The 11,702-nt window shown below is 43.7% G+C and overlaps 1 long non-coding RNA gene across 1 annotated transcript; it reads right to left on the minus strand.

Moving 5' to 3' along the window:
* Positions 1–4,719: 4,719 nt before the first annotated feature.
* On the minus strand, positions 4,720–9,053 carry LOC120406583. The gene is made up of 3 exons (XR_005599372.1): positions 9,001–9,053; positions 7,186–7,228; positions 4,720–4,741 (listed from the first exon to the last, which is right to left on the minus strand). It is a non-coding gene; the product is annotated as an uncharacterized LOC120406583 (long non-coding RNA).
* Between the last annotated feature and the right edge of the window lie 2,649 nt (positions 9,054–11,702).

Here is an 11,702-nt window from a genome sequence, read left to right on the forward strand (position 1 = left end):
CGGGTCCCAATTCGGTGGCGGGGGGGCCCCTGCCGCGGGTCTTTGGGGCACTTCGGGGGCGGGTCCCGGAACGGAAGGGCCTCCCGCTGCCGAAGACCCCAGGCCCCCGGAATCCTCTGGGCGGCCCTGTGTTAAATTGACAAACTTATATAAGCTTGCAGCATCCAGTGGGCATAACTGGACACTGCAAGATGGAGGTTCCTAGGGTTGTTTCTGGGACCAGAGATATTGGCTAGTGTCATTTGCTTGCAAGTAGCTGGGAGCAGCTTACATGCCAGAGGCTGTGCATGAACAGTCCAGGAGTAGGGGTTCTCAAAGCAGAGCAGGGTAAGGCTGGCTCCCAGAGTCAAGGATTGGAGAGGCCTAGCAGATCACTGGTCCAGATAACACCAGAGAGGAAGGTCACAATTACTCTGTCTGTGTTTTGGTTTTTTTTAAACTGTCTAATTTCTAATTTGAATTTGTCTGGCTTTAACTTCCAGCCATTGGTTCTTGTTATGGCTTTCTAGATTAAAGAGACTTTTAGCACCAAGTATTTTCTCTCAACGTAGGTACTTTTATACACTGTAATCAAGTCACTTCTCAGTCTTCATTCTGATAATTAAACAGGCTTAAAAACATAATCACTGTAAGGCATTTTCTTCAGCCCTCAAATAATTTTGTGGCTGTTTTCCGCTTCCTCTCCCATTATTCAACATCCTTTTAAAAATACAGACACCAGAACAATGTGCAGTATTCCAGTGTTGTTCTCACCAACACTGCATACAGTGGTAAAATCGCCTTCCTACTCCTACTCCATGGTTTACGTAGCTAAGGACCACTTTAGTCCTTTTGATCATGGCATTACACTGGGATCTTACGTTCAGTTGCTCGTCCGCTGTGGCCCCTACTTTCTTCTTAAAGTCACTACTTTCCAGGACACAGTCCCCCGTTCTCTAGGTATGGTTTGCATTTCTTGTTCCTAGATGTATAACTTTGCATTTGGCTGTACTGCGGTCCCTTCTAACCCTATGATTCTATGATTAAAAAGTATTTTGTTTGGATGGTCCTAAGATACCAAACAATCCAGATCACGCTATATATGACAGCTATACTCTCATCACTATTTACCCTCCACCAATCTTTGTCATCCATGCATTTTATTAGAAGTGATTTTTTATATTTGCTTCCAGATTATTGATAAAAAAATATCAAATAGCATCAGGGCTAGAACTAATCCCTGCAAAACCCCAATAGAAATCCCGCATTGGATGATGATTCTCCATTGATAACTACTTTTTGAGAGCTATCAGTTAGCCCGTTTGTAATCCATTCACTGAGTGCTTTATTGATATTTTATAGTGCTAAATTTTTCATCAAAATGTCACGTGGAACTAAATTAAACATCTTACAAAAGTCAAATACCTTTATCAACAACATCTGTATCTCATTAAAGATTGAAAACAGGTTTGTTTAACGAGACCTATTTTCCACAAAAGCATGTTGACTGACATTAATTATATTCCTATCTTTAATTCTTGACTGAATCCCCATATCAGCTTTTCCATAATCTTCTCCTGGATTTACATTAGCCTAACTAGCCTATAGATACCCAGGTCATTTGCTTTCCCTTTTTGATTACTATCACAATATTAGTGCTCTTCTAGTCTCCTGGAGTTTCCCCAGTTTTTCCGAAGGTGACTCCCTCCTCAGTATAATCAGAGGAGGTGTCTCGTGGGATTTCACTGCAGCACTTAAGCTCTCATCAGGAGCTGCTGTCTGCCACAGACCTTGACAAACAAAATAGTTGATCCCAGTGCTGCTGTATTAAGTATATTTAGGCTTATTGATCCCTATGATTGCCTCTCTGACATTAAATCTACCATTTGACCTGTATGTGCCTGTTAATTTTATACAGCACATTTATCCGCTAAAATTGCATTCTGCAATGACTAATACTTTATGCCACAGAGGCACACTTTTCTCACCCTACCCCTGCCATGGTGTATCAGAACTCCATATTCACTCTCAAGAGTTTATCTTCATCTCCGAGTATGGATTGGAAAGGGTGACTAGGCCACTGTATCACTTTACCAAGCTATCTCTAACCATATTATACACAATGAATCTTATTAGGTACAGCATAATTATCAGGCAAGGCAGCCATTTGTTTATATCAGCCACTGTGAAAAAGCATAAGAGAGATGCAGAGTGACACAGGGTAAATCAAGCCCCCACAATGATAAGAACAGGCATTGGGTCAGACCAATGCCCCATCTAGCTCAGTATCCTGTCTTGTGACAATGGCTGGTGCCAAATGCTTCAGAGGGAGTGAACACAAGACTGAAATTTAGCAAGTGCTCCATCCCCCATCCAGTCCCAGCTTTTGGCAGTCAGAGGGTTAGGGACACCCAAAGGTTGTCTCCTCTGACCACCTTGTCTAATAACCTATACTCCATCAACCTACCTAATTCTTTTTTGAGCCCAGTAATACTTTTGGCCTTCACAACATCCCCGAGCAATGAGTTCAACAGGTTGACCGAGCATTGTGGGAAGATGTACTTCCTTATATTTGTTTTTAAACGTGCTGCCTATTAATTTTATTGAGTGACCTCTGGTTTGTGTGTTATGTGAAGGGGCAAATAACTTTTTTCCCCCTCCCCTCCAGTCATGATTTTATATACCTCTAACATACCTTCCACATTCAGTCTTCTCTTTTCCTAGCTGAACAGTCCCAGTCTTTTTAATCTCTCCTCATATGGAAGCTGTTCCATAGCCCTGATAATTTTTGTTGCCTTTCTTTATACTTTTTCCAATTCTAATATCTTTTCTGAGATGGGGTGACCAGAACTGCATGCAGGACTCAAGGTGTGGGTGTACCATGCATTTATATAGTGGCATTATGATATTTTCTGTCTTTTATTATCTATCCCTTTCTCAAAAGGTTCCTAACATTCTGTTAGCTTTTTTTTGACTACTGCTGCACACTGAGCAGATGTTTTCTGAGACCTATCCACAATGACTCCAAGATCTCTTTTTTTTTGAGTTGCAACAGCTAATTTAGACCCCTTCATTTTGTATTGATTATGTTTTCCAATATGCATTACTTTGCATTTTTTCAGCATTGATTTCATTTGCCATTTTGTTGCCCAGTCACCCAGTTTTGTGAGATCCCTTTGTAACTTTTTGCAGTCAGTTCTGGATATATTTACCTTGAGTAATTTTGTATAATCTGCAAATTTTGTCACCTCACGGTTTATCCCTTTTTCCAGCTGATATATGAAAATGTCGAACAGCACCAGTCCCAGTACAGATCCTCGGGGGACCTTGCTATTTACCTCTCTCCACTGTGAAAACTGACTATTTATTTCTGTCCTGGTTTCCTACCTTTTAACCAGTTACTGATCCATGGGAGAACCTTCCCTCTTATCCTATGACTCCTTACTTAGCTTAAGAGCCTTTGGTGAGGGACCTTGTCAAGGCTTTCTGAAAGTTCAAGTACATTATACCCACTTAGGGTGACCAGGTGTCCCGATTTTATAGGGACAGTCCTGATATTTGTTTTTTTTTCTTATATAGGCTCCTATTATTCCCCACCCCCTGTCCCATTTTTTCACATTTGCTGTCTGGTCACCCTATAGCCACTAGATCACCCTTGTCCACTGTGGTGAGATATTGGCTGTGTGTGTGTTCATTCGGTGTGCTGTCCCAGCTCTGTGCAGATAGCGGAGATAGCAGACCTTCATCACACTGCCAAATAAATCCACCGACTTGAATTTTAGCGAAGGCACCAGGCCGGGTTTATTTTCAATGAGGCATGGGCCTAGTATCCTGCAGACTCTACTGGACCACTAACACATGTATGCCCATTACAATGGACCAGCTTAATGAATGCCAGGCCTTTCCGTTCCCTCCTAGGCCAGACAGAGCCACTCCTTTTGAGGCTTCATTTTATACATCAATACAAACAATTTACGTATTGCCCCTCTGATGTGGCTAACGACCTCCTGTTGGTTCGATCAAAACATCTCGATCCATCAGACTGACATCCTGACCTTATCGTTAAGATTGGTCACTGTTGGGATCAAGGAGACGCGGAGTCAAGAGGTTTGTTAAGCAGGCGTCCCGAGCTCTCTTGAGCTGGGTTTTTATTAGTAATTAGATCAAAGAGCATGAGATCATAGTTACTTGTAACATATTGATCGGTTCCCCCACAGCCATCTCCCCTTGTGCAATATATCATGAATGGTGAAGAGACTACGTGAGCTATTAGAGAGGCTTTGCCTAGTCTATGCTTAATCAATAACCTGAGCATTGCTTTACCTTAAGCCAGGAGTAAATGTAATAAACACGTGTGTGGTTTGCCAGCACAGCATGTTTCACTACATCTCCTTTTGTTTTTAAGCAATTTGCAGGCATAATGAATGCTCTGTTTTATATTAAGTCGTTGCCAAGGGCAGCCGTGGACAAATAGGCTAATAAGTGAAGGAATACACTGTAATATGCAGCAACAAAGTATTAATCCTGCAGCTATAACAATAACATATGCAAACATTTGCTTTAGCCAGGATAGGTCTGGCAGCCATCCTTGTATGGTCGAACGCATCGTGCAGGTACCCAGAGCGGGCCGCTTGGTGTTGATACAGCTGTAAACGCCGCCCCAGGTGATTAGTGGCACAGGTTCGCTCCACTCCGGGCCAGGTAGCTGACGATAGGTTACCTTTGGAGCAGGAAGAACTTCGTCTGATAATGCCGTTGTGCCCTGGTGAAAAATTGAGAATTGAAAGGTAATAGATTTAAATGATTGAGTGTAAACAGTACTTGAGCCAGCCATTCTTCCTTTTCTGTCAGGCTGCGGGACAATTTTGTTTTGGAGAGCAGTTTTTAATGTGCGATTAGCTCGTTCTACAATGGCTTGTCCTTGGGAATTGTATGGGATGCCAAAGGTATCGTGATTCCCATGCTGCCATCGCTGAAGAGCAATAGGCTGGGCCATTGTCAGTTTTTAAAGCTGATGGCTTTCCCATCACTGCAAAGGAACGAATGAGGTGATTACAGACATGTTTCGCCTTTTCCTTTTTGTGGCGTTGCCCATATATATCCAGAATAAGTGTCTATGACTACATGCAAATAGGACCAGGAGCTAATGGTGGGAACGTCCATTTGCCGGGGCCTGTGAGGTTTCCAGTACATTCAGGGCACTGCTGAATAACTGCTTGTGCATCAGATAGTGGTATGGAAAATTGCTTGGCCAATGCCCTAGCATTTTGGTGATGTACGGAGTGACTTTCCATAGGAGAGCAGGGGAAAGCCTTTAGGCGTTATCAGCATAGGCAGTGCCTAGATTTCTCGGGAAAGGCTGATGACTTCTAACCTGTGCAATAAAAATAGATGTCGGTGCCGTAATATCAGTTGTAGGGAAAGAAATAAACCAAGCAAATTATTATCCAAAGATGCAGTAACACAACTAGAAGCAATATTACTAACATTTGCAGCATACAAACTGTCTGTTATGAGGTTAACCGGTTGATCAGAAAACGTGGTAAAGGCAAGAATTAACGCAGCTAGCTCTGCACGCTGAGGAGAGCGTAAACTGGGATTTCCACTGGTCATTTTTCTGGAGGGCCACCATCGGTGAAAATGGTAAGAGCTTCTTGTAGGAGATACCAAGTAAAATACTTTCAGTGGAATATGCTGAGCAACTTGGAGACGAGGATCCTTGGGAGTATGGGACCCAACATAATTGGCTAGGGCTATTTGCACCTCCTCCGAGTGCATACATGCAACTTCCCAGGTGGCGATGGGGATGGGGATAATAATGTTTACTAAATCCATGGCAAACAAGTTTAGTGCTCGATTCGTCCTTTAGTGATTAATTGAGCAAACATTCCAGACAATGGGACGAGTGTGTTTTTGTGTGTGTGTGGTAAATACATCCACTGAGGATAAATTCTCTCTCACTTGTATGTTGAAGTAATGCCCCATGAATTGCTTAGTGTCCCCAAGAATGATTAAGGACGGGGCACATCAGGTACTGCTCTATCTACCCATCTTTCTGCCATGGCCGTTGACCTTATGCACTACCTCCTGTTGTTCGTTTGTTAGTGATATTATGTCTCGGTTGCTTTCCTAATTTTAGGGCATTAAACAGTGGAGTTAGCATAGATGTGGGAATCTGTCTTATCCAATTTATGGATCCCAGAATTTGCTGTAGTACTACATATGTTAATTGTTTTGGCAAGGTAAGTTTTGGAAGTATGGGCATGGAGTATGCTGCAAGCATTTTATGACCTAAATATTGAAAAGGTTCGGCTTCCTGTATTTTCTACTACCAGACCCGATTGACATAAGATATCAGTTAACTCACTTTTCCATGTGGTGGGTAGGGCTATTAAGATATCATCCATATAATGGTATACAAGTAGCTTTTTGAACTTATTTCTGAAAGGCTGAAGAGCAGTATTTACAAAATACTGACACATGGTAGGGCTATTTAACATGCCCTGGGGTAACACTTTCCAATGATAACGTGTTGTGGGTTGGGCGTTGTTCAGGACTGGCACTGTGAATGCAAAATACTTTCTATCCTTTTCCTGTAACGGTATTGTAAAGAAACAATCCTTTAAATCAATTATTGCTACCTGGTAGTTATAAGGGATTAAATTTGGATTGGGGAGGCCACACTGCAGGGGGCCCATTCGTTCTAGTATTTTATTAATTTCCCTCAAATCGTGAAGGAGCCTCCATTTTCCTGATTTTTTCTTAATTACAAAAACAGGAGTATCTTGTAGTATGCTCAATGTGTCCATCTTTTAATTGTTGCTCAACTAATTGCTGCAAAGCTTCTAATTTGTCTTTAGGTAATGGCCATTGTTCTACCCAGACTGGTTTATCAGTTTTCCACTGTAACGGAAGAGCATGAGGCTTACTCATCTTCCAAAACCAGTTTTGCCCCTATCTGTTCTAACAAATCTCTTCCCCAAATGTTAAACTGTAAAGGCAATATGCAGGGTTGAATATATGCTATTATGGGGCCTTGTTCCTGGATTTTACGGTAACCATTGAGAGCTCTTTTTAGATGCTTGGCTTCCTCCTACCCTATCTCAGAGGGCCATTTAGGTTCCCAATCCTTTTCAGCTATGACAGAAACATCCGCCCCTGTGTCCAACAAACCGGTCAGCCACTTACCTTGGAGGTTATACTTACGTTGAGGTTTGTGCAGGGATATTCGGTGTACCAACGCCGCCACCTGTGGGTGAAAGGAAGAGTCGCTGTCGCCTTCAGTACGGGTTGATCCAAAGCCTCCTGTGCGTGTTACCTGTGATTTTTCTCCAGGGAGCTCATATGGCAACAGTATCATTTGTGCCAAGGAGTCCCCTCGTCTTCAAGTGGAGGGCAGGTGACTCAATACTGAACATATATTTTTCCCTGATAATCAGCATCAATCACTCCTGGAACTACCATAATTCCTTGTTTACTTGCTGATGACCGAGGGAGTATAATGCCCACCGTCCCTTCAGGAAGGGGCCCTTTTAGTTGAGTAGGCATTAAAAGAACTTCCCGGTAAGAATGAGGATTTTCTTCTTGATTATACAAGTCTATTCCAGCACTGCCGGTTGCGCTCTAGTCAATTCTTCCGCCCCGTTGTTTTTGGGGGGCCCGATCACTGGTTTCCCTGCCCCAGTCCTGATCGACATTGATTTGCCCAATGATACCCCTTGTTGCATTTAGGACATTTTTGGAGGGCCTACCCCTTCCTGGGGCCTTCCTTTATGTGCTCCCCCTCCGGGTGCCCTACACTGGCTTTTAAAGTGTCCCGGTTTTTTGCAATTAAAACAATTTCCTGCTGGTTTATTACCTTGTCTTATAGCCCCCGCCAAAAGAGCCATAGCATGGGTTTGACTACCGACATCCGCAAGCCTGAATCATGTCCGCTAAAGTCGATGTATTATAGATTGCAGTACCTTCTTGCAATCAGCATTAGCTTGCTCATAGGCCAGTCGCTGTAAAAGCTCTGTCTGTGCCTCCTCGTTATCAACCTGCCGCTGTACTGCTTCCTTGAGCCTATCTATGAACTGCGGATACGGCTCTGTAGGCTGCTGCCGGGTGGCTGTGAAAGACCTAGTCGGTTTCCCACTTACGGGAACCCTTCTGAAAGCTCTCATAACACTAAGTTTAGTACGAATATATGCATCTGGGTCTAACTCCAACTGTCCCTCTATAGTGCTAAATTGGCCTGCTCCATAAATCTGGTCAGGCGTGGCAGCTGGGGTTGAGTATCCCACAGCAGCTAACCTAAACTCACTGTCCCACACCATATACTGGGCGGGGGTCAGCACCATACGAAATAAGTCTTTCCAATCTTGTGGAGCCATAATGTAGCCATTTCCAATTCCTTCTAAGATGCCTGCCACGAAATTAGACCTAATGCCTGTCTCCGTGATAGCTTTTCTCACTTCCCTCAGTACTGTATACGGTAGCGCCGTCCACTGTCTGACGGCATCGCCCTGTGCATCGACTCCTGCCGCTATAGGCATTAGCAGCGGCAACCCCTCCCACTGATGTTCTTCCTCCAAATTCAATTCCCCGTCTCACGCGCCGCCGACGCAGCCCCACGATTCCCGGAAACAAGGCTGATCAGTTCCTTTATCAACGGGGATCCGAGGGCGCTGCCCGTATCCGACACCGCAGGCGCTGGTGGTAGCACCCGGTGTCGTCAGCGCGAAGCGGGGCAGCAGTGAGAGACGCCTGTGGCCCCAGTTTTCCCACTGCTTCAGTACAGCGCTGCCATGAGCAGGTGCTGTACTGCTGCTCGGTTTCTCAAAGAGCTGTGTTCCTATCTTTTGCCAATCTTCTTGCTGCAGGACCCCTCTTCGGGATACCAGGGCATTGACATTCTATTTCCTTAACAAAATCCTCTACATGCCGCAGCGTAACGCTGGGCAACCGCTCCTCAATGAGCTTAAATAATTCCTTAGCATGAGCCTTTTGTGGCACTGATAAATCGCTCCCCATACTCACGAGTGGCTGTTTCCAGCGGGTGCACCTAGACTATTCCAGTCGGATGAGCAGGGTCCTCGGGATCCGGTGAATCACGTCGGGTCACCAGATGTTGGGATCAGAGTCAAGAGGTTTGTTAAGCAGGCGTCCCGAGCTCTCTTGAGCTGGGTTTTTATTAGTAATTAGATCAAAGAGCATGAGATCATAGTTACTTGTAACATATTGATTGGTTCCCCCACAGCCATCTCCCCTTGTGCAATATATCATGAATGGTGAAGAGACTACGTGAGCTATTAGAGAGGCTACGTGCGCTATTGCCTAGTCTATGCTTAATCAATAACCTGAGCATTGCTTTACCTTAAGCCAGGAGTAAATGTAATAAACCCGTGTGTGGTTTGCCAGCACAGCATGTTTCACTACAGGTCACCATGCCCCTGTTATCTTTGGGGAACGTGCTTGTACCATTCTTTGTGTCGGAGTATTCTGGTACTGCCCTTCTGGAATGTGCTTGCGTGAATGTTGTGTGCCTAGCACTTCTTAGGAATGTGTGTTTTCTGCACATCAGCCCTGTTCTTATCAGAGTCTATGAGCCTACAGTCTGGCATGTTTTACAGCAGGGCTTGCCTCCTTCTAACATTGCTTTATATCAGCAAAGCTTTGACCACTACTTTAGCTCAGGCCTCATACCAGGCCTCTACTACAACAGCTTATTTCTCAGGCTCTCTTCCTACTACATCCACAAGTTAATTGACCCTCCCAAAAAGAATTATCATAGATTGGTGAGGCATGATTTCCCTCTACAAAAGCTGTGTTGACTCTTCCCCAACATGTAGATGAATATGATGTGTCTGATCATTCTGTTCTTTACTAAAATTTCAACCAGTTTGCCTGGTATTAAAGTCAGACTTACTGGCCTGTAATTGCCAGGATTATCTCTAGAGCCTTTTAAAAAAATAATTGGCCTCACATTAGCTATACTCCATTCATCTGGTACAGAGTTTGATTTCAGTGTTAGATTACATACCACAGTTAGTAGTTCTGCAATTTTATATTCGGGTTCCTCCAGAACTCTTGGGTGACTACCTTCTCATCCTGGTGACTTATTACTGTTTAATTTATCAATTTGTTCTCTACAAATACATCAGAGGGATAAACATCAGGGAAGGAGAGGAGTTATTTAAGTGACGAGCCAATGTTGGCACAAGAACAAATGGATATAAACTGGCTATCCACAAGTGTAGGCCTGAAATTAGATGAAGCTTTCTAACCATCAGAGGAGTGAAGCTCCGGAACAGCCTTCCAAAGGTACTAGTAGGGCCAAAAACCTAACTTGTTTCAAGACTGAGCTTGGTAAGTTTATGGAGGGGGTGGTATAATGAGGTTGCCTACAATGGCATATGGCCCATCCACGTCTATTATTAGCAAATCTCTCCAGTGACCGGAGATGGGATGCTAGGCAGGGAGGGCTCTGAGTTACTACACAGAATTCTTTCCCAGGTGTCTGGCTGGTGGGTGTCACTCACATGCTCAGGGTCTAACTGATCACCATGTCTGTGGTCAGGAAGGAATTTCACCCCAAGTCAGATTGGAAAAGACCCTGGAGGTTTCTTGCCTTCCCCTGCAGCATGGAGCACGGGTCACTTGCTGGTTTGAATTAGAATAATTGGTGGATTCTCTGTAACTTGAAGTCCTTAAATCAAAATTTGAGGACCTTAGTAATTCAGACAGAAGTTATGAGCCCATTACATGAGTGGGTGGGTGAGGTTCTGTGGCCTGCAATGTGCAGGAAGACAGATTAGATTATCATGATGGTCCCTTCTGGCCTTAAAGTCTATAAGTAATGCCTCACAGTTGGCACTGCTGTAACTACTTATGAGTACAGAACTGATTCTGCTGAGTCCATTTGTGCTGCACAAGTATGTGTGTTCTTTGTGCCAGTGAAATGAGCACACAAATTATGTATCTGCCCTTACCAACAGTCTGCTGTTTTGAAATTCATTCCAGTGGTGGTTGTCCTCAGCCATTTTTGGGAGCAAGAGAATTCTGATATGCCCATATCCTCTTTACCTGGAATGTTACATTTTTTCCTGATGACTTTCTCTGTGCTTAGTTTGTTTCCATACACATCTGCCTCTGTCTTATATGACACTTTGATATTACAACTCTAAATCAAGGCAGAGGAGCTGGATTCTTGCCAGTCTTCTACAGTATGGGTAGGAAGCTTCACTCAAAATGAAAATTGTGACGTGTATAAAATTATTTACACCAATCAGTAGAAGAGGTGACTTGAATTCCTGGGGCCAGATACTCAGCTGGAGTAAATTTGTGCAGCTCCATATATTTCAATGAAGCTATGCCAATTTACACTAGCTCAGGATCAGTACCATGGCCTTTTGGTTCTTCAGTGTAGTGCATTTTTCCCCAAAGCCAAAGAATACGTTAGTGGGGAAAAGCATCTGTGGTGGTGGTTTCATTGCTGGGAGGTTAGCTCCGTTGGTTAATCAGGTTGATCACCACCTAGAGCAAGAGCAACAAGCCTTCATTCTTTGCACAGATAGGGTATAATGTTTACAAAACTACATATTGTGTGTGCACAGCCAAGACATTGGCTGAAGCAACTAGCGACATCAATCATTTATTAGCACAGATGTGGAACTGGACATCTGGTTATTGAACTAGAAAGTCTACTCAATAACAGAGACAGATGAGAAATGAGCAAATGT

The sequence above is a fragment of the Mauremys reevesii genome, linkage group 5 (genome assembly GCF_016161935.1).
Source record: "Mauremys reevesii isolate NIE-2019 linkage group 5, ASM1616193v1, whole genome shotgun sequence".
Taxonomy (NCBI): Eukaryota; Metazoa; Chordata; order Testudines; family Geoemydidae; genus Mauremys; species Mauremys reevesii.